General features: G+C 34.8%; 1 long non-coding RNA gene across 2 annotated transcripts in view; it reads left to right on the top strand.

The window, feature by feature from the left end:
• LOC146761089 (uncharacterized) overlaps window positions 1–9447 on the top strand; it is a 58078-nt gene extending 48631 nt beyond the window's left edge. For both annotated transcript variants that reach the window (XR_014945387.1, XR_014945388.1), the window contains exons 4-5: window positions 7316–7422; window positions 9315–9447. This is a non-coding gene — a long non-coding RNA (uncharacterized LOC146761089). The remainder of the gene's footprint in view (window positions 1–7315; window positions 7423–9314) is intronic.
• Window positions 9448–25087: the final 15640 nt, after the last annotated feature.

Here is a 25087-nt window from a genome sequence, read left to right as displayed (position 1 = left end):
TGTTTTTACTTGTGATCTTTCTGCATTTTTATATTAAAGTTCACATCATATCATAAATAATCTTATATCTAAGGTGTATAAATACCTCTGTGAATGTAGTTTTTGTTATTTATTCCTCAGAATGACAGTTACTGATATTATAGTGATAGAAAAGTTGAGTCTCTGACAGGAGAGGACATTTTGACTGATGGATTTTGCAGCTTAAGTCGCTCTGTCAGTTCTGCTCATTTTATTTTTTTATACAAGAGAAACAAATTTCTTAGGAAGCGCTGCACTGTATAGAAAATGTAAGATTAATTTAAAATTGGACTAATTTTTATTTTAACCATAACATATGAATTCCAGCAAAGCATAAATTTTTTCAGGTTGCTTATTTAGGTATCTTTTTTTTTTAATCTCTGAGCTAGAGGATTTGTCAGATTTGTCAGAAAAAAACAAAAGCATCTTTTTATAAAGATTTATTTTCTTTATGACTTTGTAATTTTTTTCATGAATTTTCTGAACTAGTTTTGATGACAGTGTCCTCTTTCTTTTATTATCATGCAAGCTTTATTTACTGTAAACATCTTTGGCTATGAGCAACATTATTTTTGACGATAGAAAGGAAGAAAAACATTCCATATATATCACTTGTCTTATTGTCTAAGTAACAATGCTACTTAAAAATACTGTGATCTAGTAAAACCTCATTCTTTCCAGACTGATGGGGAAAAGACATCCAGTCTTCCTACTTGTTTCCTTCTGTGCACTGAACCAATGTCTGAACTTGCAGTTACTAAACTGTATTTGATGTCACTGAGCTATGTAGAATAGAATAATTGATGGTCAACATCATTCAGGACTGGGCTCTATTTCATTAAGCATCTTCAATCCTATTTTATCTCCAGGTGCTTGCAAATGTTTACACAGAAGCCCCCTCAGCCCCCCAATAAATAAAAATTACTGTCACCTCTCCTTGTTGAGCAAAATCTCCTATTTTCCATTCATCAAACTTAATTACTTTTTTTCCCCTTCCCTTTGGATTACTTTAGTTTTCTTTTACCTTCTTAAACTTGCATTGAAGATAGCTTTAGGGCAAACATAAAATTAATCTCAAAAAACAGATTTTGGTTGGCATGCTTGTAGATTCAATTCGTCGTCAGATTCAGGCAGCTTTTTACGTATCATCTCACAATTATTGTGGTATTCATAGCAGAAGTCACTGGACAGTGTTGGTCTTCTGGGCTCCTTTCGAGCCAGTGAATTGATTGGATGCCTCTACATAGAATATAATGAAAGTAGAAAAAGTTCAGAGACCTTTGAAATTAGCCCAAATAAATGCTGATTATAGGACCACATGTTGTTAATGTTTTCCTGGATGGTTGACATTTTTGTTTCCTTTCTTTTTTTCAATTTTCTCTGTTCTGAATTTGTAAATTGCAGTCTTTACATTTAAAAAAAGTAGGGCTGATATTTTCTTTTTATATACTAAAATATATTTTTTTAAAAATACTGTATTTTTTTTCTTTTCCTAGTAATTTATTGGTTGGAATACTTTCTTGTGTGCATAAAATCCAAGTCTGAAGCACCATTTAATAGAAGAGCCTATAAAAAGAAAATCAGTGACCAGAGTATCTACCAGTATCTGGTTGGACAAATGCATAAATGCACCTCTGGTCAAATGAATTCTACTGGGGTTCTTCTGAAGATGCATTTTAAAACAGGAATTTTATAATTTTATCATTATGTGAGGAATTAACATGTCCACGAGAATCTCTTCATCACAGCAGTTGAGGGTTTGCACGTGTTTATCTGTATGATCTGCATTGATTATGCTTTTCAGATGTACTTATCTGCAATAACATGATTCTTAGATATATGGTTGAGTGCAAAAAGATTGGTGAATGCAAATCTCAAGCCAGTATCCAAATGTGGTTTTGAAGCTGGGTCTTTTGGTGCCACCTTCTGGTGCGAGTTGTTTGACGGGGATGGAAGGCAGCTCAGGTTTTATTGATGGATGTGTTAGGTGGATGTCGTCTTCTCATGCAGTGACTTAGGCCACAGTAGAATAGGAATGATAAGGTAGTAAATTATAGGAAATGATTGCAAAAAACATACTTAATTTAAGCCAGCAGTCCTTGTTACCTAATGGAGAGGAAAAGGATCTCTTTAACTTATGGATATAAACAAATGGAAATGAATAAAAATTATGCTATATCTTGATATAGACTGGGATTTACCAGTGCCTTTGTGTATTTCTTTCTTATATTTCTGGATTATAAATGAAAAATTAAAAAGACACTTATTTCAGTAGCTTTTTATATTTGAATAATACTTACAATCTGCATAAGAATCATTAGCAGAATTCTGCCCTCTGCTTCAACCTGTTCAAGCAGTTTTCTTTTCTTTTCTTTTCTTTTCTTTTCTTTTCTTTTCTTTTCTTTTCTTTTCTTTTCTTTTCTTTTCTTTTCTTTTCTTTTCTTTTCTTTTCTTTTCTTTTCTTTTCTTTTCTTTTCTTTTCTTTTCTTTTCTCTTTTCTTTTCTTTTCTTTTCTCTTTTCTTTTCTTTTCTTTTCTTTTCTTTTCTTTTCTTTTCTTTTCTTTTCTTTTCTTTTCTTTTCTTTTCTTTTCTTTTCTTTCCTTTCCTTTCCTTTCCTTTCCTTTCCTTTCCTTTCCTTTCCTTTCCTTTCCTTTCCTTTCCTTTCCTTTCCTTTCCTTTCCTTTCCTTTCCTTTCCTTTCCTTTCCTTTCCTTTCCTTTCCTTTCCTTTCCTTTCCTTTCCTTTCCTTTCCTTTCCTTTCCTTTCCTTTCCTTTCCTTTCCTTTCCTTTCCTTTCCTTTCCTTTTCTTTCCTTTTCTTTTCTTTTCTTTTCTTTTCTTTTCTTTTCTTTTCTCTTTCCTTTTCTTTCCTTTTCTTTTCTTTTCTCTTTCCTTTTCTTTCCTTTTCTTTTCTCTTTCCTTTTCTTTCCTTTTTTTTTTTTTTTTTTTTTTTCTTTCTTTCCAGAGATAAAATTGTCTAGATGAAAACTTGATCCCATTAAAGTTGTTGGCAAATTGCCATTGACTTTAGTGGAATGGTGGAATGATGGCTGTGGCTTTGTCTGCAGCACTTATGTAGGCAGGAATTATTAGTGTGCTGGAGTAAATTATCTTTTAATTGATATCCAGTTTTTACTGAAGCATGTAAGCAGTGCTTAGTTTACACTTGAATTTAATGAAGCAACACTGAAAGTTCATGGGCAGCTGATATCCTATGGGGTAATCTATGCCTTTGGTATCAAGTGGTGACTGAATAAATTGGCTCACCCGGGTTTGGCTATGGACCCCTGAAGTTTTCTGCTGGGAAAAAACAGATGTGATGGTGAGCGCCATATCCAGTTTCCTCCTGGATAACAGATGGTACATCACTTTGCCATGCATAGTCTCTCTATCACTTTCTGAATCACCACGTCACACTTCTTTTGGGATCTAATTTAGTTGTAAAAAGAATTGTGTATTTCCCAGTCCTCCTCTATGCTTCCTCCCCAACAAACAAACAAAAAATCCTACACGTTTTGTAATAAGTAAGACAGTGAGATGCGTAAGTGGCAGATACAATTTGAGAAACCATTGCTTTCATTAATTTGTATCAGTAGAAAATGCTTCCTGTCATTAGGAAAGACATCTGAAACACTCTTGGATTTCCCACTATATCTGGGCTAACTTTAGAAATGAGACATGGGATCCATGTTTGCATTATTCTCACTCTAATAAGTGACTAATAGGGCTTTAAATACAGACTTAAACCAATATCTAGACAGCAAAAATTTCTGGGAAGAAAGAAAAATAAATTCAATTAAAAAAAAAAAGTTAGATTTGAGATGCTAATCTGTCGTAGTAACTTACTATTTTTATTGTCTACTAGTTACTACTTTATCAGTGGTTGACTTCAAGCTTAGAAGGATAAATGTGTTTTTCTAGTCAGATAATTCAGTAGCTGATTAAGAAGCTTTCATTAGAGGGAAAATGAAGACAAACCATGCTATCATACAGAATAGAACTAATATTGAACCAGAATTTGTCCTTTTCATTTTAATTTATTTTTAATATTGAAAATGAAGGAAATGTACATTGCTGCTTTCTAGTGGAGGAGGTTGAATTTCCCAATGAATAAAGGTGGTCAGATTGGGACTTGGCAGGGCATAGGCTGTTGTGATGTGGTTTTTGATCTATGTTGGGTATGAATAGGATAATTAGGAAGTATGTTGAGCACAGTCAGAACAAACTTGTGTCTGCTTGCAGAGTAGATTACAAGACGTATGAAATGAGCAATTTAGCATCTTTTCTCTTAACTTTTTAGATGGGGTGAGGGGACTGTGAAGAGGTAAAAAACTGCCTTTTGATTTTAGCATGTTCTGTGAGAAGGGTAGGAGGGGGTGTTATATTAAACTGATATGGAAATAATATAGCTTTGCCCCAGTATTATAAATTAATCTTTAAAATTTCAATTACTTTTATATGACCCTAATGAAATAGGATCTTTTCTTGCATTATCTTGATTATTAATTCTTATTTTTGAAAAACCAGATGTAACTTAGTTTTAAAAGTGTTTCCAGTTTCCAGACTGCAATTATATAATGAGTAGTTTGGATCATTATATATGAGGTCACTGATAGTGTAACTAATATCTGCCCATATGTTTCTGTTATTTTAACCTTCTTGTGCCCAAAGATGCAATTGATGTCTCTCAGCAAGTTTTATTGTACACTAGCAACTATTAATCACTGGTGTTAGCAATGTAATAACTTTCAGCTGCACTGAAAACTGGAGCCGGTTACAGAAGACATTTTACACACAGAGTGGAAGTGGTGTTCCTCCTCACCTTTCCTTCAGTGGGGTAATTGTTAAAACTATACACATGAAAATTATTTTTGAAAGTGCAGTGTAGGCATGGGAGGGAAGCTGTGTCAGAGCTGTGGTTTGGAGCCACTATGTGCTTGGCCAGGTGCTCCTGCTGATGAGTTGTACAGGTGTCTTGCTGGTGGGCTTTCACCAGCAGCAGCAAAGCTCCTGGCTGGATTTGTGATTAATAGTGCAATGAGCCCTGCACTGGATATAATTGCAACAGTTTGCTTCTGTTCAGCCCTGTGGACTCAGCGTCCTCCATTGCAGTCTTTGCAGCTGTTCAGGAAATCAATTCTGGGAGGAATTATGGGGTTTAGATACGTGTTATTGTGGTTCCTTTGATGGTAATGAGTGCTGTAGCTTCTTTGCTAAAATCGTTTTAATCACTCTTTTGAATACACTTTAAAATCATATGAGCTTAAGGCAAATACATTAAAAAAACACAACACAAAGCAAAACACTACAGAGAAGATCTGCAGCTTCCCTTGATTTGCTTTACCTCCATTTTAACTACTGCTGCTAATTACGAACTATCTGTGAAAATTCAAAGTGTTTTAACTAAATGGCATATTTTAACCAACTAGGCATATTATATTGAAAATAGTCTGCTCTGTAAATGAAATTTGTACTTTAAAAGCAGTATGTAATTTTTTGCAATCAGTAGCATTTCATGCTTCGAATTTTAAGTAATGTTGGAAAAATAAATATGTAATTTGTTACAATTGATAGTATTTCATACTTTAAATTTAGCAATTTTGTAATAAGAATGATAACAGCATTGCCTTATAAACTTTAAAGTTTGCAATTTTTAGAAAGTAAAAAGTTTAAATGTTACATTGAGAAATACTAGAGGTATGAATTACAACTTTTTACATACTAATAATTTGTTGTTTATTATGTAAGTAGTTTGCTTTTAGATAATTTTTTAATAAGCATAGCTGTGTCCTAGAGAATCCTGAGTATCTCACAAGAACAGCTTGTGAATTCCTGTCTCCATTTTTTTTCCTTGTTTAAGATGAGAAACAGTAAGTAGCGTTACATCCTGTACATTGTCTGATAGGATGAGTGGGGATGGCCTCAAACTGTGCCAGAAGAGGTTCACATTAGATATTAGGAAAAACATCTTCTCTGAAAAAGTGATAAGTATTGGAACAGGTTGCCCAGGGAGGTGGTGGAGTCGTCCTTGAAGATGTTCAAGAAATGTGGAGATGTGGTACTTAAGGACTTGGGTTATTTGGCTATATTGGTAGTACATGCATGGTTGGACTTAGATGATCTTGGAGGTTTTTCCAGCCTTAATGATTCTGTGATTCTATATAACTAACATTCTATTTTTAAACAGAGATAATGAATTCTTTTTTAAAGTAACATTTGTTAACATTTGCTTGAAGTTCTTTAAGCTTGCAAAGGTTTGCTAGTGAATGCAAATAAATGAAAATCTGGGTGATACATGAACATATTTGAAAGAAGGAAAAACTACTAGAAATGTGCTTAAATTCGAGAGTTATATTCAGGAAGGAGATATTTACACAAAAACATCTCATTCTCTAAAATGAGTGCCACTGATGGATGGTAAATACAGTTTTCCTGATCAGGCCATAAGGGGAGTTCTCATCAAGGTATGTGGGGGGAGAGGGGGGTGGGGGGGGGGGGGGAGGGCGGGGGCGGGGAGGGATCAATTTAAGTGAAAAACTGAATGTTTTAGAGATGCTTTTTTAGTTTCTATTGTTTCTCTGTTTTTCAGTCTCTTGGTTTTGGAATTCTAGGGCTCATGACTTTTACCTTTCCCAAAAAATCCCAGGACAGCAAACATGCATAAAATATATCATCTTGCATCTCTAAAACTACTTTAATACATTAGCTAAAGAAATTAAGAATCATTTAATTATCCGATCGTAATTAGGGCTGTTTTCAAACCCCTCTGAATACCGATCTGTTGACTGGAATGGTGTATTTACAGATGTGGTTGATGTATTTTTCTTATGAAGTTTCTGAATTTTGTTTCCCTGCAGCACTGTAACTGAAATATCAGTGTAGTAAAGTGAAAGATTGTCTTGGAAGGCAATTGTCTAAGATCCATGTTTTGTGAGAACTAGATATAACAGCTTTAAACTTCAAGTTACTGGGCTTTGAGTTAAGTGCATAACCAAGACAAACTATTATTTCTTGCTAGGAATATATTTTACAGCTCAATAGTTTGTTTGAATAGCAATACATAAGAACAGAAAATAATTACTTAATTGCTAAACTGAAACATCAAACATTCAGGTTTTAAAGAAAAATATCACAACAATAGATGCAAATCAGAACACGCTTCTACTTCTCTTCTGTTTTTAATCTGGGATACCTATAAGTTCTGGCCTTTAAAGTGTTTGTATGTAGACTTCAAAAGGGATTTTTAAATTTTCAGCATCCTATCGTAGATAATGGTGTTGCATGTGAATTCTTTATGCAGCCCACAGGCCGATATCGCACCCTGCAGCTGGTCCTCCAGGAGTAAAGGTGATAGAAGCCTCTGATCCTCCTACTTGCACCACAAATTTTGAGAAGAAAAATATTAAGGTAAAAGTGTCCCTGTTGTAGACCATTGCTGAAATATGTCTGAGAACAAATTGTAGATAACCTAACAGTATCAGTTTTATTGTAGTTCTGTTTTATAAAAAACATGAAAAAAGCAAAAATCTATGGAAGCTGTGTCAGATGAAGTCTTTCACTTACATTTATGTAAAATGCTCTGAAAGTGAAGACTCCTATTTTTTTCTGGGAAAACTACAACAAACAGTACAATAACACTATCTGATGGAGCAAATTCTCACCTACACTATTTTTTAACACAGACTCCACCATTAGCTATACATTTTTGCCAGCATGTTGTGCAATTAAAAATCTTCATCAGTGGAGATGACCTGTTGTCTCCACTGCTGAAATGTACCACCTTCTGCCACACTGTACTCACAGCTGCTATTTGGTTTCCAGAAACATTTAGCAAGCTTTGATGAATATCAGTGGGTGCTGTTTTCTCCACATGGAGGTGTTTGATGACGCCTCTTTGCTTCATATGCGCTTCTGTGTCAGACACCAATTTGCCATACTGCACCTTTGCTTCCACTTGTCATATGGCAACAGAATGTAAGTGAATGTTGGTAGGAAGGTTCAGCCTCTACTGCCAATACACCCAACATCAGCCTCTGATGTCATGGGTCAACATAATAAAATGAGAGACATTACTTTTGGAGCAACCATTGTGCTTAGTGTAAATTAGTATATATAAAGATAGAAAGGTAAGGGCTAATACAGTCAGAAATTAAGGAATATCTGGAAATGCACTGATCTAACTCAGAGAGTGAAAGTGTTCATAGATGTTAGGGAGGGAAGAAGCATCTAGGAGAAGACAATGAAGAATATCTGAGGCTCAGTAGAGATGAGGCTATCAGTGGCTTGGCAGGACCCATGAATTTCATCAGCTGATGGGTTTGATCTGTGGATGTACTCTTAAGAATTGATAAGAGCGTCAGTATGTGGGTTATTCTTCAGATGGATGACCTATTCATAGCTAGGAAAATAGAGCAGAGTCTGGCTGAGAAGGCAAAATATGATTCTAATAGCAGATCATGCTGGAATGGGAGGCAGGGGATTGATTTCTGCTCCGGTTGTTCATCTCTCATAACCCAGGGTAAATCACTTAACAGAATTTATCATGTACTGATCCAGCCATGAAGCAGATGCTTTACTTCCCCTCTTCACAGCACACAGTAAAGATGAAAACATCTGATCATTTAAGGATGGTTTGGGGGTAAGGGCAACATAAATTCCAGAGATAAAGATGTTCAGGGTGGGTCTGTGGTTTTGTTGGGTTCAAAATACCAGAATATGAGGAGTAAGAACAGTGATCTCATTTGGTGGATATGAGCTGCACACATCTGCTAATTATTTGAAGAGGAAATAGTGAATAAATGGGAATTAGGAAATAGGCTATTCTGCGTTCTAAAATAACATTGCTCTTAAGGAAGACATTGATTAAAATCCTTATTCCTCAACATTGAGGGTAATTGGTACTTGAATGTTTGGCATGGTCAATGCCTATGGGAAGAAGCTGTTCTAGGTTTTCTGTAGCACTGTGTGCAAAATGAGAACCGGATTCGTTACCACATGTGAATAATGGAAAGAAAAAAAATGTTTGTCTCTCAGTCCTGGAAGCCAGATACATGGGAATAAGTGAAATATTTGCTATTGCAGTGCAGCATATGGATATACCTGGCACCATTTCCTCAAAGACGTCCCATATGTGTGCCGTCTGTAAATTGTTTACAGAAAGGCTTACTGATTCATCCCAAATATGTAATCAGGTCACAAAAATAATACAGAAGTGATTTAAGTTTATTATAGGCTAATGTTTTATTTATCTATACAGAATGTCAGAAAATCTAAGTAATGTTGTTTGTTTTTTTTAACAGATGGGAGAGCAATCAAGCTCACTACCTGCATGTTACATCCAAGAGTAATCATGGAATTAGTTATATGTCAAATTTGACTTCAAAATTGTAAAGGTTGGAAAAAAATAAAATAAAATAAAGTAGATGCAGACACTTTTTATATCTTGAAAGTTAGTTCTCAGACATTATTTATATTTTTTTCTATGTCCCTTAATGGGTATCCTTTTGTGTTTTCCTTTTCTTATGAATACGGATATGTGAAGAATGAGTTTATGTTTTACGCCATAATTGGAACCTAATGATAGTACTATAGACTTGATTCCTTAATATGGAAAAAGGTATTTTTGTGACAAGTTGGAAGGAGGAAAAACAGCTCCGTCTGTGCTCTTGAAAATAATAGAAAGAGGTTAGAAATTCACTGGGCTTTTAGAACTAACACGTGTCCAGTGTTAATACCTTTGCACAGATGCTTATGTCTTCTCACAGGTGCACCAAATTAATTTGATCTCTTGCAGTTCCAGTGGAATTGAGGTTAGGATCCATGATGAAAGTTTTCAACAGAATATGTTCAGCAACTTGCTCTTTGGGGGACTGCAGTAAATGAATCTGCTGCAGACATTTTGTAGATTTTTATTTTCACATCATGAACATATCAGGATGGTACCATGCACTAAGGGGAAACATGCTAGGGATGATTATCAAATAGATTTGGAAATTTTGGCCGTGTATTGATATATATATATATATATATATATATATATATATATTCTAGATTAAAGAAGGAAACAGAATATTTTGAAAAGATATTTACAGAGTCAATATATGAAAAATGGGATTTTAACTCGTCGGTTAGCTTATTCATTACCAGAATTCCTCTTCCTGTGGATTATGACTGTTTTTTTTTTCTTTTGTTTGGTTGGTTTTTTTTTGGTGTTTGTTTTTTTTCTAATCAACAAAAAATCCTCTCTTCGAAAGATTTCCTTGTTATTAATGTGTAAGCTTGGAGCTGAAAAAACCTTTTCCAGTACAAGATCCGACTCTGAAATTACTTGTAAGTTTGCAGTCTTTCTTGTAAGCAGTGAGCCTTTGGCCAGAGGGGATGAGATTTAGGGTGCTTGCAGCGTCCCCTGGAAAAGTCTGTCTCTCACTTCAGTTTTAATACCATCCTGCTTGGGTGGTATTAGCTCCCACATATTATAGCTCATGTAGCTTGGGCATATACATTAATTCAATTACATGAGCATCTTGGGAGCCTATTAGAGGCCTTTTCTACCCTCCTGTCAGAATGAGAAATCTTTGTTGCTGGAAATGTAGCATTTCTGAGGTTGCGTGTATGCCAGCAGTTAAATCATAGCGGACAATTTAGAACATGTGCATCCATGTAATACTGAAGATTGAAAGAATGAATAGAAAATCCTTTAATCAAGTTGCATACCAGAGGAGTAAAGGTTTTTCTTGAAGTAAGACACAGACTGAATATGAGGTATTATGGGGCATTTAAACAACAACAACAACAGAGACACTTTTTTGAAAGTGAATTGAATGAATTCTTAACAGCATAAGGATTCTAGGAAAAGCTAATAGTAATACTGTCATGAGCAAAAGAGAAAGAAATATGGGAATTTCTGAAAGGAGGGACAATAATGTGCACTGCTGGTCTGGCATTAACTCTTCTCTAAAGAACTGCTGTGGAACTTAGGGCACAGACTAAAATTTCTTTGTCTCAGACTAGTGTTTCCCTTTGCATTGTTTTCTTCTTCTGATTTGAAGACTTCTAGTTAGGGACCTGCATGTTCTTTTGATTAGATACCTACTTCATTGAGTGGCAGAGAAATGCATTTTGGGATTCATAAGTAAACCAGAGGTGACTAGGTAAAAACCAGGATTAAAATCATAACTTACAAAATTAAATATGTGTTCTGGTATACAGATGGAAAAAATGACGTGATAAAACTGGAAAATGTTGTTAAAGCCTTTATCAGTCTGCTCACCAGTTGAAATGGGAAATGAAAATGAACATCATTAACCTGAAATTTATTGAACTACATATGGGTTTCAGTTAAGTTGCAAGCACTTCAGCACAACCAAATAAAATTACTTTGTCTCTGCATGTTTGAGCCATCTTGTAAAAAGGAAAAAATGATTGATGTTGAAAAGAATTAGGTCTTAAACACTGCCTGGTGGTTTCAGTGGAGTCCTCTGGCATATTTCTGATTTAACTCAACTCCCTTTTTATTTTTTTTTTTCATTGTCCTATGTCTTTAAATAAGTGTGTTTTGGGCCTAGATTCTCAAATATTTTTCTCACTAGGCCATAAGAAAATATATACCCTTTACTATTCTTCTCTATTCATTCTGTCAGCTTTGGGCATTTGGACACTTACATAATCAATTTACTGCTTAATCAAGCCAATCTCACTTTCTCTAATCTTGATTTTTATTTTAACTAAAAGAATTCATTCTCTCTGTATGCTGTATCATGAGCAGACTTTGCTTGCCTATTTCAGTTACAGGTTTCACTACAAGATATAATAACTCACTTATGCTCCTATCCCATGCTCTTTGTTAAGGGCTTCTACTCACATCTATCATAGCAGATCTAGTGCTCTTGTGTGTGAAAAGTACAGTAATGTAGGGATGGCCATAAAGAGAACAGAAAATAATAGACAAGACCTAGGTAGGGATGTGCTAAGTGTAAAGGCACTTTCAGTTGTTTTAAAAAAAGTGATTCAGAACAAGTGAGGGGGTTATCAATAGAAATCAGCAAATAATTTGGGAATGTGTCTGTGATATTATGAATGTACTTGAGTAAAAAAAATGCCATTTTGAATGATAACTTCCTTTATGGAAAGCAGCAAATAGCTGCAGCTGTCATGTTGATGTTGTGCTGACATTCTTTTGGGGATAAAAAAACTTATTTCTGTGCATGATATAATTAGAACTGTTTTCACCAAATGTGGCAAATGACCTTATAAAAAAAGTCAATGCAGAACAAATCCTGATTAGATTGTTTTTGCTAACATCGTATCATTAAACTGAGAAGAATGTACAAATCAAAGAATGGTGTGCAGGTTGTAATTTTGTTCTGAGAGAATGAAGAATTCTATGTTTATCTTGTGAAATGATGTTTTTACTACACTTCTAGAAACAGAATATGCTTATTTTGAGAGCTTTGGCAACCTAAATATCTAGAAGAAAACATTAGATCCACACTTGAGAAGTTTTTGGACTACAACTCTATTCCAAATAAGAGAACAAGCCACCCTTTTCTGTTGAATGTAAAGTGACTTGGAATTGAATCACATTTAGTCTTCTTGTTATCAACTGAATGTAAGTTATTTTTTTTGCAAATGTTCTTTCAGCTGGTTTTCAAAGAATGTGGTTTGTTTCAAAAAAGATATGTGATATTTATATTAAGGATTTAGAACTTCTGCAAATTCTTTTCTTGGGTATCTCAGACTTACTTAATGCCCTTAAATGTATATTTTTATCATTATTATTATTACCTTTAACCAGTTCCATCCATGGGTGTCTATGTTTGCCTATGAGGTATGCTCAGGATCTCTTGAATTTTAAGTAACTTCTTCAGTTGCGATCCAAAGTTATATAGTGTTTGTCAGATCCACAAGCTACCCTATGAGAGTATGCATCCATTCTGAACAGCTGTCACATGAAGTACATAAGGTGTGCCAAATGAACCAGAGAGAGGCTGGGAAGAAATGACATTGTAACTGTAATGGAATTTACTGAAGACTGAGGAAGTAGTGGAGCTGATCTGTTACCTAGCCACTGTCTATAACCAGCATCATTTCCAACACAATGTAGAAATGTTTGATGAATATGCTCCTAGTCCAGTTTCAAAAAAAAGGTACAACTAGTATAGCAATTGTAACAAAAAAGGTACAATTTCTATAGCAATATACAAATAGTATAGTCTGGAGCTTTTAACTTCTGTAAACAGTTTTACATGTCTATGCAGATGCATAGAATTAAAAAAGTACAATAAAAAAATGGTATTTTATGAAAGCAGTGTTGTTTCAAAAAATTTTCCGTATGGCTTTTCAAGATGCAAATAGTGCATGTTATAGCTTCACTCCTTCATCTAGAAATGTACAAGGAGATGTGTAAAACCACCTATTTCCTTACTGTAATGGATATTTTGTAACTATGTACTGTAGAATAAGACTTATCTTTGCAGGAGTACTAATCATTGTCAATCAATAATACCGATCAGTAACGACTTTCCATAAATCTCACCAAGAGCAATCGTACTGCACTAACTTGGGACTTGTTATAAAAAATTGCCTGGGTTATCTAATCTCTATGCTAGACAGAGCTGAAAATGCTTGCTCAAATTAGTTTGTGATAGAAGCAGATATCTCCATTCTGATGTGCCTGAGCTTGAAAAGATCTCCTTTAGCAGAAAATTGGGTAAAAGCTTAGTATGTCTTAATCCCAAATTTGAGATTCCATTTAAAAGTTTGTAAGGACAGTTTCTATATTTATGTTAAGTTTATCTAAAGCTGCAGGAGGACCATCACCAGGGAACTGAACTTTACCTTCTCTCTCACTATTCTTCTGTTTAGGTGTACGTCTCAAATCTGACCCTTACCTCCTCCCAAAAAAGGACTGGTCTGGGCACTTGCAGTCTCTCTGCCACATTGGTTTTGAGCTGGCTGAGAATCCTGAGTGGAAGGGAGCCCATCAAGTCACCTGCACTAAGTGTGATTTGGTGCCGTACTTATTCCTGCAGTTGTTGGAAGGCACTGAGTGGGATAAGGGTAGAAAATAAGCTAGTAGGAATATTTTCTTAGCAGGTTGTATAATTTTTGTAACATTAACGTTAATACACACGTTTCTAGAATATCCAAGAATTAATAATTATAAAGATAAATATTTACCTATCATGAAGAGGTTCCACTGTTAACTTCAAATCCATCCCAACTGGCTTTGTTGTACTGGGTGGTAAGGCAACATCAGCATTCTTCCATACTCTCCAGCAGAGTCATAGACCTTGGTAATTCCCTACTGAGTTTGATTTATTAAGATGAAATTTTAAAAAAATCAACTACACTCTCCGGAGTTGCATTCCAGAGTGAGTTTATACTGTTGTATACTATCTTTTTCATAAATCTAATAGTAATTAGAATTTTCATATTTATAATTATTAAGACATTGAATATCAAATAAAAAGAAATACTTAAATTTGCCCTCTCTTCTTTCTACTTTCTGAAGAATGTTAGAATTTTACTTCAGATGAATTATAAAAACAGTTAATTCAGCCTTGAACACTATTTCTCCCAACTGTGTGTGTGTAATTTTCTTTCTCTGGGAATAAGGTGGTATTAAACCCTCTTACCTCTTTCTCTCTTTGAGAACTAATACTGCTTTTGACTGAGCCTTAGGAAAGTAAAACTATGTATATGCTATTATAAATTTTCACTTTTTCTTTCGCCCCCCCTGTATTTGGAAAGTATCCCCTACACATTTTGGTTTCCTAACCTTTTCATTCTGTGTTTTCTAAGGAAATTCTGAAGTATTCTCTGTATTAACTTGCAAAGACCAACATACCGTTATGAGGAGCCTTTTCGCATTTATCCATTTCCTGTAACTAATTTATTACCACACTTTTTTTTGCCGTCTTGTAACTAAAACTGGTTTAGAATTTTCAACTGAGTAAATACCTACTTTTTTCTAGTTTTGTTCCTGTTTAAAATAGTAATTCAAGCTTGTCCATACAAATATTTTTAATGGATATTAAAAAGGCACAGAAACTCTTTGCAACTACATGCATATGCACAGCTCAATTACTAGTGATTTTCAACTGGATAAGCCTTGCAGTTTAGGTGAGTACCTAATCCTAGATTGTATAGAAGTATATTTAATAGTATAGAATTGTTAGTCAATTTCTACCTGATATTTTTTCAAAATAGTAAAGCTAAGAATAGTTGATATATCAAGTCTGTTGCCATCAAGTGTTTGAACTTTAATTAGAAATCTTCATTGGCTCCCAGTGTTAATCTCTTACGCATTTTAAGACATTTTCAATTTCATATACAAATAATCTTGAAATGCATTGCAGATAAATTGTAGCTTTCAAAAGTCCCTATTTCTGAAAAGAACAGTGTTACAGGTGTATCTTTTGTCAGTCATGAGAACATGGAAATAGTTGAGCTGACCCCTAGAAAATGGTCTGGGAAAACTGGCTGCACATGGCTTGGACACATATACCCTTCTGGGAGGTACTGGAGTCCCTGGCAGTGTTCAAGATGTGTCTGAATTAGGAGCTATGAGATGTGGTTTAGGAGCTTGTGGTAGCAGTGGTAATGGAAGGATGGTTGGACTTGATGATCCTGTAGGTCCTTTCCAACCTTGTGACACTGTGAAGTCTAAGAACTTACAAAAGCAAATTTCAAGTAGGGATTGAGTAATTGCATCTGTTTTAGTGTTGGCTTATGGTAATGGCATCCATTAGGACAGTTCTGTAGACCTTCTACACCTCATCTTATAGTTGATAGGTTATTTTCTTGTTGAACTGTAATTTCAGAACATCTGCCTTGTCTTAGTAAGTTCACAGCAATAAGGCCGTTTCTATCAGCACAGACCTCATTTAATATCAGTACGTCATCAGTGTTATACCTAAACTCATTTGAGAGATTTACTTGAAATAAACTATTTCACACCAGCTAGGTACACTAGTTGTCCTACCCAGCTAATTAAAATAGTTAACATTGGAAAGAGAAAAATAGGTATGATTCTTCATCTGATTCTCCTTTAATTTTTCTTAACAGATTCTTCATCTAATGTTTCCTATGTAGCATGGCACATCAATTACTTTATCTTTTCTAAATCAAGGCTATTTACTTGCCTTAAATGTCTCAGAAAAATAATGTTTCCCCATAAATGAAAGTAATGTCCTTTTTTTTTTTTTTTTTCTTTGTTGGCATTAGGATAGCAAAATGGATTCATGTCACATGAAGAAAGAATCCCTAAACATAAGAAATTAAAAATGAATTGCAAGGTCCCTCTCTATGAGCAGTGTTAAAAGTATAGCTGAGCAATTGCAAAAGAGAAACGTAATCTAATATACGCAGTGGAATAGTGCCTCAGGCCAATGGTGAATTTTCAGAGTGATACAATCATGGGTTTTATGACCCTACACTGCTTAACAAGATTAGAAATAGACTATTTGTTACTGTCCAGAAATTGAGAAAAGTTGGCAAGATCAGCATGTAGTTACCTTCATGGACCTTGACCAATGGAAACTACCGTGTTTTTGATGCAGGAATACTGAAGACTCTAATTTGGTTTATATGCAATTTGTTTACTGAGAAGCTACAGTTACAGGAGACATTATTACTGTTAACACACGTAATGATGCAGTGGTACTGTTGCTGTAGGCTTGATTTTCCAAACTTGTAATAGGGGGAACTTTTGTGTAGAAAGATACAGGCTTTTACAAAGGGACTTAGAGCTTCCCATCTGATTTACCCAGAAACAACAAAATAATACAAACTAAGAGTAGATAATTATGTTAAACAGGCCACCTAAAAGAAAAAATTTAGGCCTCTATGATTCTAGTTCGGCAGATAGATAGGAGTTGAGCAAAATGGAGACAAGGGGCATGGTACAGTCTTTTGAATAAATGTGCAAGCGTGAAGTTATTAAGGGGTGGCAGTTGTGAGAAAATGCAGCAGTCTGTTTGGTTTCATTCTATGTTTTGTAGAGTATAAGATATGAAGTTGCTGATGGTTAACTACGATACCTCCTCACAGTACATTTTGAAGCTGTATAATATTTTCTTTTTATGGGCTTTTTTCTCCTGGCAGGTAAAAAGGAATTATCTATATTTATTTTATTTACGTCTCCTAGCAGCTTCCTTATCTGTACCATGAACTTGTTTTTGAATTCTTCTAAATCTCTTAAACTCGGAAATCTTTTACCTTTTCTGAAATCTATTTTGCTGACTGTTTAGGGAAATAGTTTTATCTACTATCTTCTCATAGCTCCTCATAACTTCAAATACTATCTATTCTTCTGCTTCCTGTATGCAGCAGCTACCCTAGCTAACATTGAGGAGCTAATAGTATTTTGGAAATACAAACTGTACAGTATTTGTAACCGTAACTCAATTGAATATATTCCGTTGGTTACTTTTTTTCTGCTCTACGTAACAATACCTTCCTTTTACATGGCTAAATAAATCAATTGAAGAGGCCACAGTAAAACTTTACCTACAAATTAATTTAGCCCACAAATTTCAGCTATAGGAATGACTCCAGAGCCTACTGAGTTGGTTTTTATATGAAGTTTCAGCTGAGATTTCTAAGTCTACTTTCTTCAGATGCTTTCCAGGCAGTGTATGAAGGAACTTCAGATATGGACAGGAGAGAAGATAATTGCACATACACTCATAAAAGAAGGTAAAAATAATGAATTGTTTTGTTTTTGTAAACCACTTTGCAAACTCATACTGACTTCTTGTGCACTATGGGTAAACAAAACTTGCTGGAAAAAGAAATGGGATGTGTTTTCCCAAAACAATTTTTTTTTTTTCTGAAAAATAGCTAAGAAACTAGTACGTAGAGAGTACAATACTCTGATGCTTTTACTTAATCTTGAAACTGACAATTAAACATGAGGTAAGTATGGTCTATTTTGAGGGTCTCTCTGGATTGTCCTTATTGTCAAGTGTTCACGTGGTTGTTGTTGCTCAATCAGAATGTATTTGTGTTTAAAAGAACTATATTGTTCTCCCTTTTTCTGTGAAAGCATGAGGGAACAATCATCTTGTAAATTAAGGAGCTGAGAAAATGGGGAGATTAGTGTGAGCTATAAAATAGAGCATCTACAGGTCTGCGAATAATGTTATTTTGAAGAAGTACAGAAGAAGATTAGGTTTAAACATGAAAATAATCATAAATGATATGACAGTTAATACAGCATAGTGCTCATAACAAATGTTTTTTTTTCCCCACCTTCATGGGGAAACAGAATGTTCAGCTCAGTACGAAATATGCCTTAATAAAACTAAAACATAAATATCTTATTGCACACTTTACCAGGTACATAATTTTCACTCTAATTCCGAATCCACGAAATTACAGGATAAAACAGTTTGTTAAAGCATCTTGACTACTGTGGGAGTGCACCAATATAAAATGGCAGAAATATTGTCTTGTTTTTAATAGCTAATATGAATATTGAAGAGTTCAAATTGCATGTACTGGTGTTAAGTTAATGTGAGTGCTCTTTTAAGATTTCATACATAAATAATTGATTTTTACTTAAGAGTAAACATCCTTTATTTCTGAAATAGCCTACTGCAAAGACAACCCAAAAAGCTCTGCCTGCACGTTTATTCTCATGAGACAATAGCAGAGAAGAAAACTTCACCGAATGATTTCAAAAAGGTATTAGCCAAGCTTATAAATATGAAACTACATAGAAATATACTACTACAATGGTTAGACAAAGTAGGCAGAATGTTGTACTTTTTAGACTCAGAAACTAAGGAAGGGTGGGAGTAGTAGAAGGCTGTGTTACTGTCTCTGCATTTACTTAGATCTTGATTTACAGTGTCAAGTAAACAGAAGGAAGCCACTACCATTTTTTTTTTTTTAATCCAGAATAACTAATCTTTTAAATTTTTTCATTTTTAATACATTATATTTACTTCATTTAAGACATGAAATATTTCTTAATCTCACTAAGGGGATGAATCCTCTGGGAAAAGAGAACAGAAACAGAACTTCTAGAGCTTAGATTCTCTAAGTGGAGAGTAACACCAATTATATAAAATACCTGATATAAAACCTTTTTCAATGCCATTCCAAATTAGCAGTTTTATCCTCATTATCAAGCAGAACAGAGCTATGCTCAAGAAAATGGGCAGAAGTGGTTGCTGCTTAACATATCATCTTTCCAAATAGTATAACCTGGTTTCTTCGATGCATCACCCGATGCTGCTGCCACACTAGATGTCTGTCCCAGCAGTGAGGCTACTGTTGGTCTCAAGACAAATTTCCACTGTGGGGTTGCTGGCCCAGCTCTGTTTTTTCCATTGCAATCAGAAGAGGAGGAGGATGAGAAGGGAAATTTCTTCTTCATGGGAAGTTAAGGAAAGTGGGTATTTCCAGGCTTAGAAATAGTTCTGGTTGATACTGGGTGACTCTATGCTCCACACTTGTAGAGGAGGAGAATGATACTAAAATGAACGAAAGAGCAGAGAAATTGGAATGATAGTGAAGTGGGTAAATTAGAATTTAATTTAGGAGGTGCCTTCATGAGGACTGTGAAATTCTGCTATGTCCTTGTGTAGTTCATTTTATAAGTTGTTTATTCTTGATACTGGGTACAATACAAGTTTATTCATTGGTAAGCTGAGCTTGATTATGTCGCTGATGCAATACAAATAAACCTGTGAACATCAATGGAAATTGTTACTTTATTATGTAAGATGCATTCCAGCTTGCTAATAAGCAGGTTTAATCTGGACTGTGGACAAAATAGCTCACGTATTAGTATCTTCTACTAAGTATTTACATACTAAGTGTTTAGTAGTTTAGTATTTACATACACACTTCAATTTCTGGAAATCTATCAAGTACAGCTTTGCTCTTCATGGCTTCTATTTAGTGGCTTGAAAAGATCACCTGATTCTTAATAAAATATATCATTTCAACTTGAATCTACTGATTTGTATTACATGGCTTATCTAACCTTTGCAGTTCCAGGAATCAAAATTTCTTCCCCTCCTTTATTTAATATAAGTTGTATCAGGTCCCATGGGCATGCCTGAGTGACAGAACCTCTCTTGGTTAAAGGAAAATTGACAAGAAGTCATAGAAAGTAAAATGATACAAAGAATGAAAGAAAAGCTTGTCAGAAGTGCTCTTGCTCCTCTGCACACAAGGGATTTTAAACATGTTAGTGTGATCCATGAGGTTTTAGGGCTTGATGTTTCACAGGAGAATTAGTGAGTTGCAGACCTGCTTTCAAGCATGCTACAATGTCTCGATTTCAAATAAGATGCTTCTGATAGCTGTTAGGATGCAATTTGTACAACTGTGCCTTGAAGACCTGATCAAAATCAGACTTCCAGTACATCTGGCACCTGCAATAAAATAAAAAATAAAGAGTAAAGCAAAACAAAAAAATGTGATGACAAATTAAAATGGTCAGATAAAATAGGGGGAAGGGGAGCAGAGATGCGAAATAAACGCAGTGCTCTAAAATGCAGGGATTCTGGCTGGGAAACAGTGCTGGGTTGCCTTTGTCCATGCTGCCTTTCTCTTTTTCTTTTCTCTGTCTCTGGCTACTTGGCCAGCAGCCTCTGAATATGTTGCCCCTTCCTATATGAGTGATTTGCTTCATCTACAACAGTTATGGACCACCTCATTTTGTAGCACATTTTTAATGTTCATGGACACCAGTTCCTTGTTAATTTAAATTGCTGTTTGTGGTCTTTGGTGGCAACCTGGGAGTAAGAGTAGATCAGAGAGAAGGGATACAGATGGGCTCCTTACCTCTCAGGTAAGGAAATCCATCTCAGGTTTATAAAATACATTCAGAGGATACTTTAAAGTAAGTGAGACTGCAGTGCTGTTATTGCATAGACATTTCTGTACATACAGACTAAACTTTCTTGATTAATGAATACAAGCAAACTTTTATTTCTGTTTTACTTAAAGCCTAAATGCTATTGTTACAGAACACCTTCAGGTCAAGGTTATTTATAACCTGTTGAAGATATTTTGAGGTTTCTGTTAAGTGAAATAACTTCAGTGTCAGACTCTCCTTTTGTCTCTACTTCCTGAATGAAACAGTTCAATGAAAATGAACATGGGTGAATTTTTCCACACTTTGAACTCCTCCACTGTATCCTTAATTGCAAATTAGTTATTCTCTCCTTTTTTCTATGTAATTTTTTATCTGTTTCTCTCTTTATCTTTTTCTTTATTTTTTGTCCCAGGTTTAAAAAAAATAGTTCTGTGTGCTGGAAGAATTATACCAAGTACACTTTTAGGTTTATTTTGAAAAGTAATAGTGCAATTCTTTCCCAATGCTCGCATTTTCCATTCCCTAGATGGTCTTGCAAACAGGTTTTATATGTAGGCTAGGTTTCATTTTATTTCCAGCTGCTGCTTCTTTCTCTTCTTTTACATGCTGTGTGAGTCTGATTCTGTTTTTGGAGTTCAAGTGTATTTCTGTTCTATATCAGAGACAGGCCCAGATTTTTAAAGCAGTTGGGTGGGAATCTGGGCAAAGAAGTAATTAGAGGGCATCCTGGTTTTAGTCTCCAGTGAGTTTTTTCTGGCACTGAAAGATTACAGTAAATGCTCTGGAAGGACAATAGATTTGGCTTTCAGGTTTGCACAGTTCTTTCGTTTCAGTATGCATCAGTCTGAACCTCAGTCTGTATTCCTTTATTTTTGCTTTTCCCTACGTTTTGCTGAGAAATAAAACCCGGTCATTTGCTAACAATCAACCCCACAGAATTCTATAATTTAATTTCATGTACAACACACTCATCTGTTCTTCTCAGGTTGGGAAAAGCTTGTCCCTCTCACATCTCCCCAGATTCTGATTACAGCCCACTTCATTGCTCTATCCCTGTACGAGTTAGTTATATTTTTTGTCACAATGGATGTTTACAGCTTTTTACTCATCTGTTAATATTCTGCAAATAAGAATAAAGCAGAAACAAATGTGATTATATAATAACTGATCAAATATGAAATAACTGAAAAAGGAGTCATGTTTTTGTTATAGAGAATGAATTACACAAGGCGGAGTGCTGTAGCAGTTTCAAGAAGATTTTTGCATTCAGCAGGCACTAAGGAATATAATTCTCCATTTTCATTTATTTTAGATGCAAAAAGTAAATGTATGGAACGTATATGTAATTGTGACCGGGTTGTAATGATGTGTGTGTGTGTGATTTCTTAAAAGAAATGTTTAAGTTGAAAGGTAACAAAGGCCCTAGTTCAGTTTTGAATATATATGTGAAAAAACCCTGAACTTTATGGGTGGAGAATGCATAGCTATGACTAGACAGCAGCAAGCTATCTATTATTCTATGGCTTTATTTTCCATTGGGGTATGTAAAAACTGTGTAGAGTGTTTGTTTTTCCCTTTTTGCAGGGCAGGTTTTTCTTTTCATTTCATACAAGTCTCTTTGATAACCAGTGATTTTTCTCCAATGTGTGTATCCACAGCCAGAAAACACTGATATTAGACAGTTGCTTGTCTGGATTTGTTTTAGTAGTTTTATGGAACTGTTGGTAAAATAGAAAAAAATAATCTTCTCTGATTCATTCTGCTCTTTAAAGGTAATCAGCTGAAAAGACTTTCTGTAACAGTGATAAATGCACCATGCTGGTAAAACCACCAGAAGCAATCTCCCCAGGATTAAGGAACTGCAATTGGAGGATAGGCTTGTAGCAAAGGAGACAACTCATTCATCTACTATTCCTAAGAATGAAATTGTTTTGTACCATGAGACCCAAAGTCCTCAAACATAGTGAGTAACATCAAATTGAGAAAAAGATAGAAGAATTCTGATTGGCACAACCAGCTGCCTAAGTGTGCAGAAACTTTGTAAAAAATACTGAAAATAGTTAAAGAATCATCTTAGACTTGCCTTTCTTCTCCTGCCTGTTTTTGCAGCATTAATATAATAATTAATATTAGTACCTGGTTTCTTTACGAGACATGCATTTTGCAAAACTGACAAATCTACAGCAGGAATAATCCATGCTTGCTTGTATCCATTAGAGCATAACAAATTTATGCTAAGAACTGCCTAATCTAACTGGAGCATATGCATTTAAACTCTTTTCAGAAGGACATTGGTAGGTGTGAACTCATTCTTGATGCAGTTCATTCTGAACAAGAAATAGTTTCTTTCCTTTATGTACTTACTGTTGTGCCACCTTTCAGGCTCTCTCTTTTAACTTATGTATAAAAGTTAATGTGGAACTTCAACTGGGGAGAGCTTAGGATTTCCTGGTTTCAAGTTTCTTGATAACTTCCTTCTGTACAACTGATCAAAATTAATAATGTTTTATGTATGGGAAAGTTCATACGAGAAGCTTATGGAGTAGATGTGTCCTGAAAGGGGAAAAGTATCGTGGATCAGTGTGCAAGGACTGACAGAGATACTTAGGACATTTTTCATGGCATCTGGTCAATTTTTTGTTTGCTTTTCTTAATAAAAGAGGAGCAAGAGGATTAGTGTAAGAGAAGACAACTCAAGCTTACTTGAGTTTTTTATTAAACTTAGAAAGATATGCCTGGAAGTGAAAAAGCATTTTATGTGATATACCCATCTATGTATACCTCCAATAAAAGCTAGTTAGTTCTTATATACTCAAAAAGTCTTTAGATAGGGAATTGGATATTCACACTTCACTAGCAGAATATCATGCAAACAGAGTTGCAAAGATTAGAAATATGTTCATATTATTAAGCTGAGTGGTCTGTCTCCATTGGCTGTTAATATGTAAGTACTGCAATAACAGAAACTTAATGCTAGTATCAGAAGAGTAATTTTATATTTTCATAGCTTCTTATTTTCTTAAAGTTCTTTGCTGTGCTGTGAGTTATTTTATTCTTTCTCCTGGAAGAAAAAATGTATCATTAGTTTTCTCATAAGTATGTTGCTATGTTGTTGGTAAAAATATTCTTTGCTAAAGAAATCTTTCTCTGAAAACTAACAAACAAACAAACAAAAAAAAACCCAGACAGGAAAGACGTCTTCCTTGGTGTGAAAGAATACTTAATAACAGAAGTGTTGTTGTCTGGTCAGCCTAACCTCTGATCTGAAGATGAAAGATCAAATTGAAGAAATGGATAAATTTATTAGCGCTGCAGGAGGAAATGGCCTGCTTAGATACACATGTATATTAATGGTTTTCTGAAAAGGTAGGTATTCATAAGACCTGATGATATTACATTCATTGCCAATAATTGTAAGTCTGTCCGCATGCATTGGTTGGCATGCTTTGGCCTTTTGGGGTTATGGTACAAAAAGTCAGTGCTGATGAGACATATTTATGCCAGGAACTACAAGAAATTAATTTTCGACATTGATCGGTGGAATGCATCCAAGCTTATTTCAGTAATGAATAAAGAAACTCCAAACACTGCAAGCATTAAAACTTGCAGTTTTCTTTCTTATAAGGATACTTGTAACAATCCAAGCTTGTTGAAGAAATCCAGAGATTAGAGGAATGAGTTTTTATAAGCTAAAACACAGATTGTAGTTTTCATAAATGAGATGTGGTTTAGGAAAGAAACAATACACAAAGTTCTCTGTGACCATAGCATTTTAATGCTCTTTCTTCTCTATGTTAATAAACAAGATGATAGAAAACGTACCGCAGAAATCAAAGATTAGACTGCCCTCACTGTTTGGAGTGGCAGTTCTTTACGTACCTTGATTAAAGAGCATAGTAGTTTGTGACAACTGGCACAGCCCTGGAAACTGGTGCAGACATGAATCAATCAAGTCACTGCAAGTAGATGTAGTACTGACTATTGTTTTCTTACAGCATTAAATAAAAGCAGTACAAAATATGATATTTTTGGAACTTCAAGAAGACTTGATTAGGAAGATATAGTTTTGGAGGGGATATATAAAGAATTGCATGTTCAGAAAAATGCTTGTTTGTAGTGCTTCTGTTTATAAGCCAAATATAGCATGAGTATTTCTTCTCTATCACTCTTTTCTCACTTTTAGGGACATCTGAGGCATTTCTTTCATCTTTGACCTCAAGCAAATGCAAATAA

The sequence above is a fragment of the Coturnix japonica genome, chromosome 4, assembly GCF_054131305.1.
Source record: "Coturnix japonica strain WE chromosome 4, WE-NBRP24, whole genome shotgun sequence".
In the NCBI taxonomy this organism is placed as follows: Eukaryota; Metazoa; Chordata; class Aves; order Galliformes; family Phasianidae; genus Coturnix; species Coturnix japonica.
Note: the sequence above shows the minus strand (reverse complement) of the source record. Positions and strands in the feature narration are given on the sequence as shown.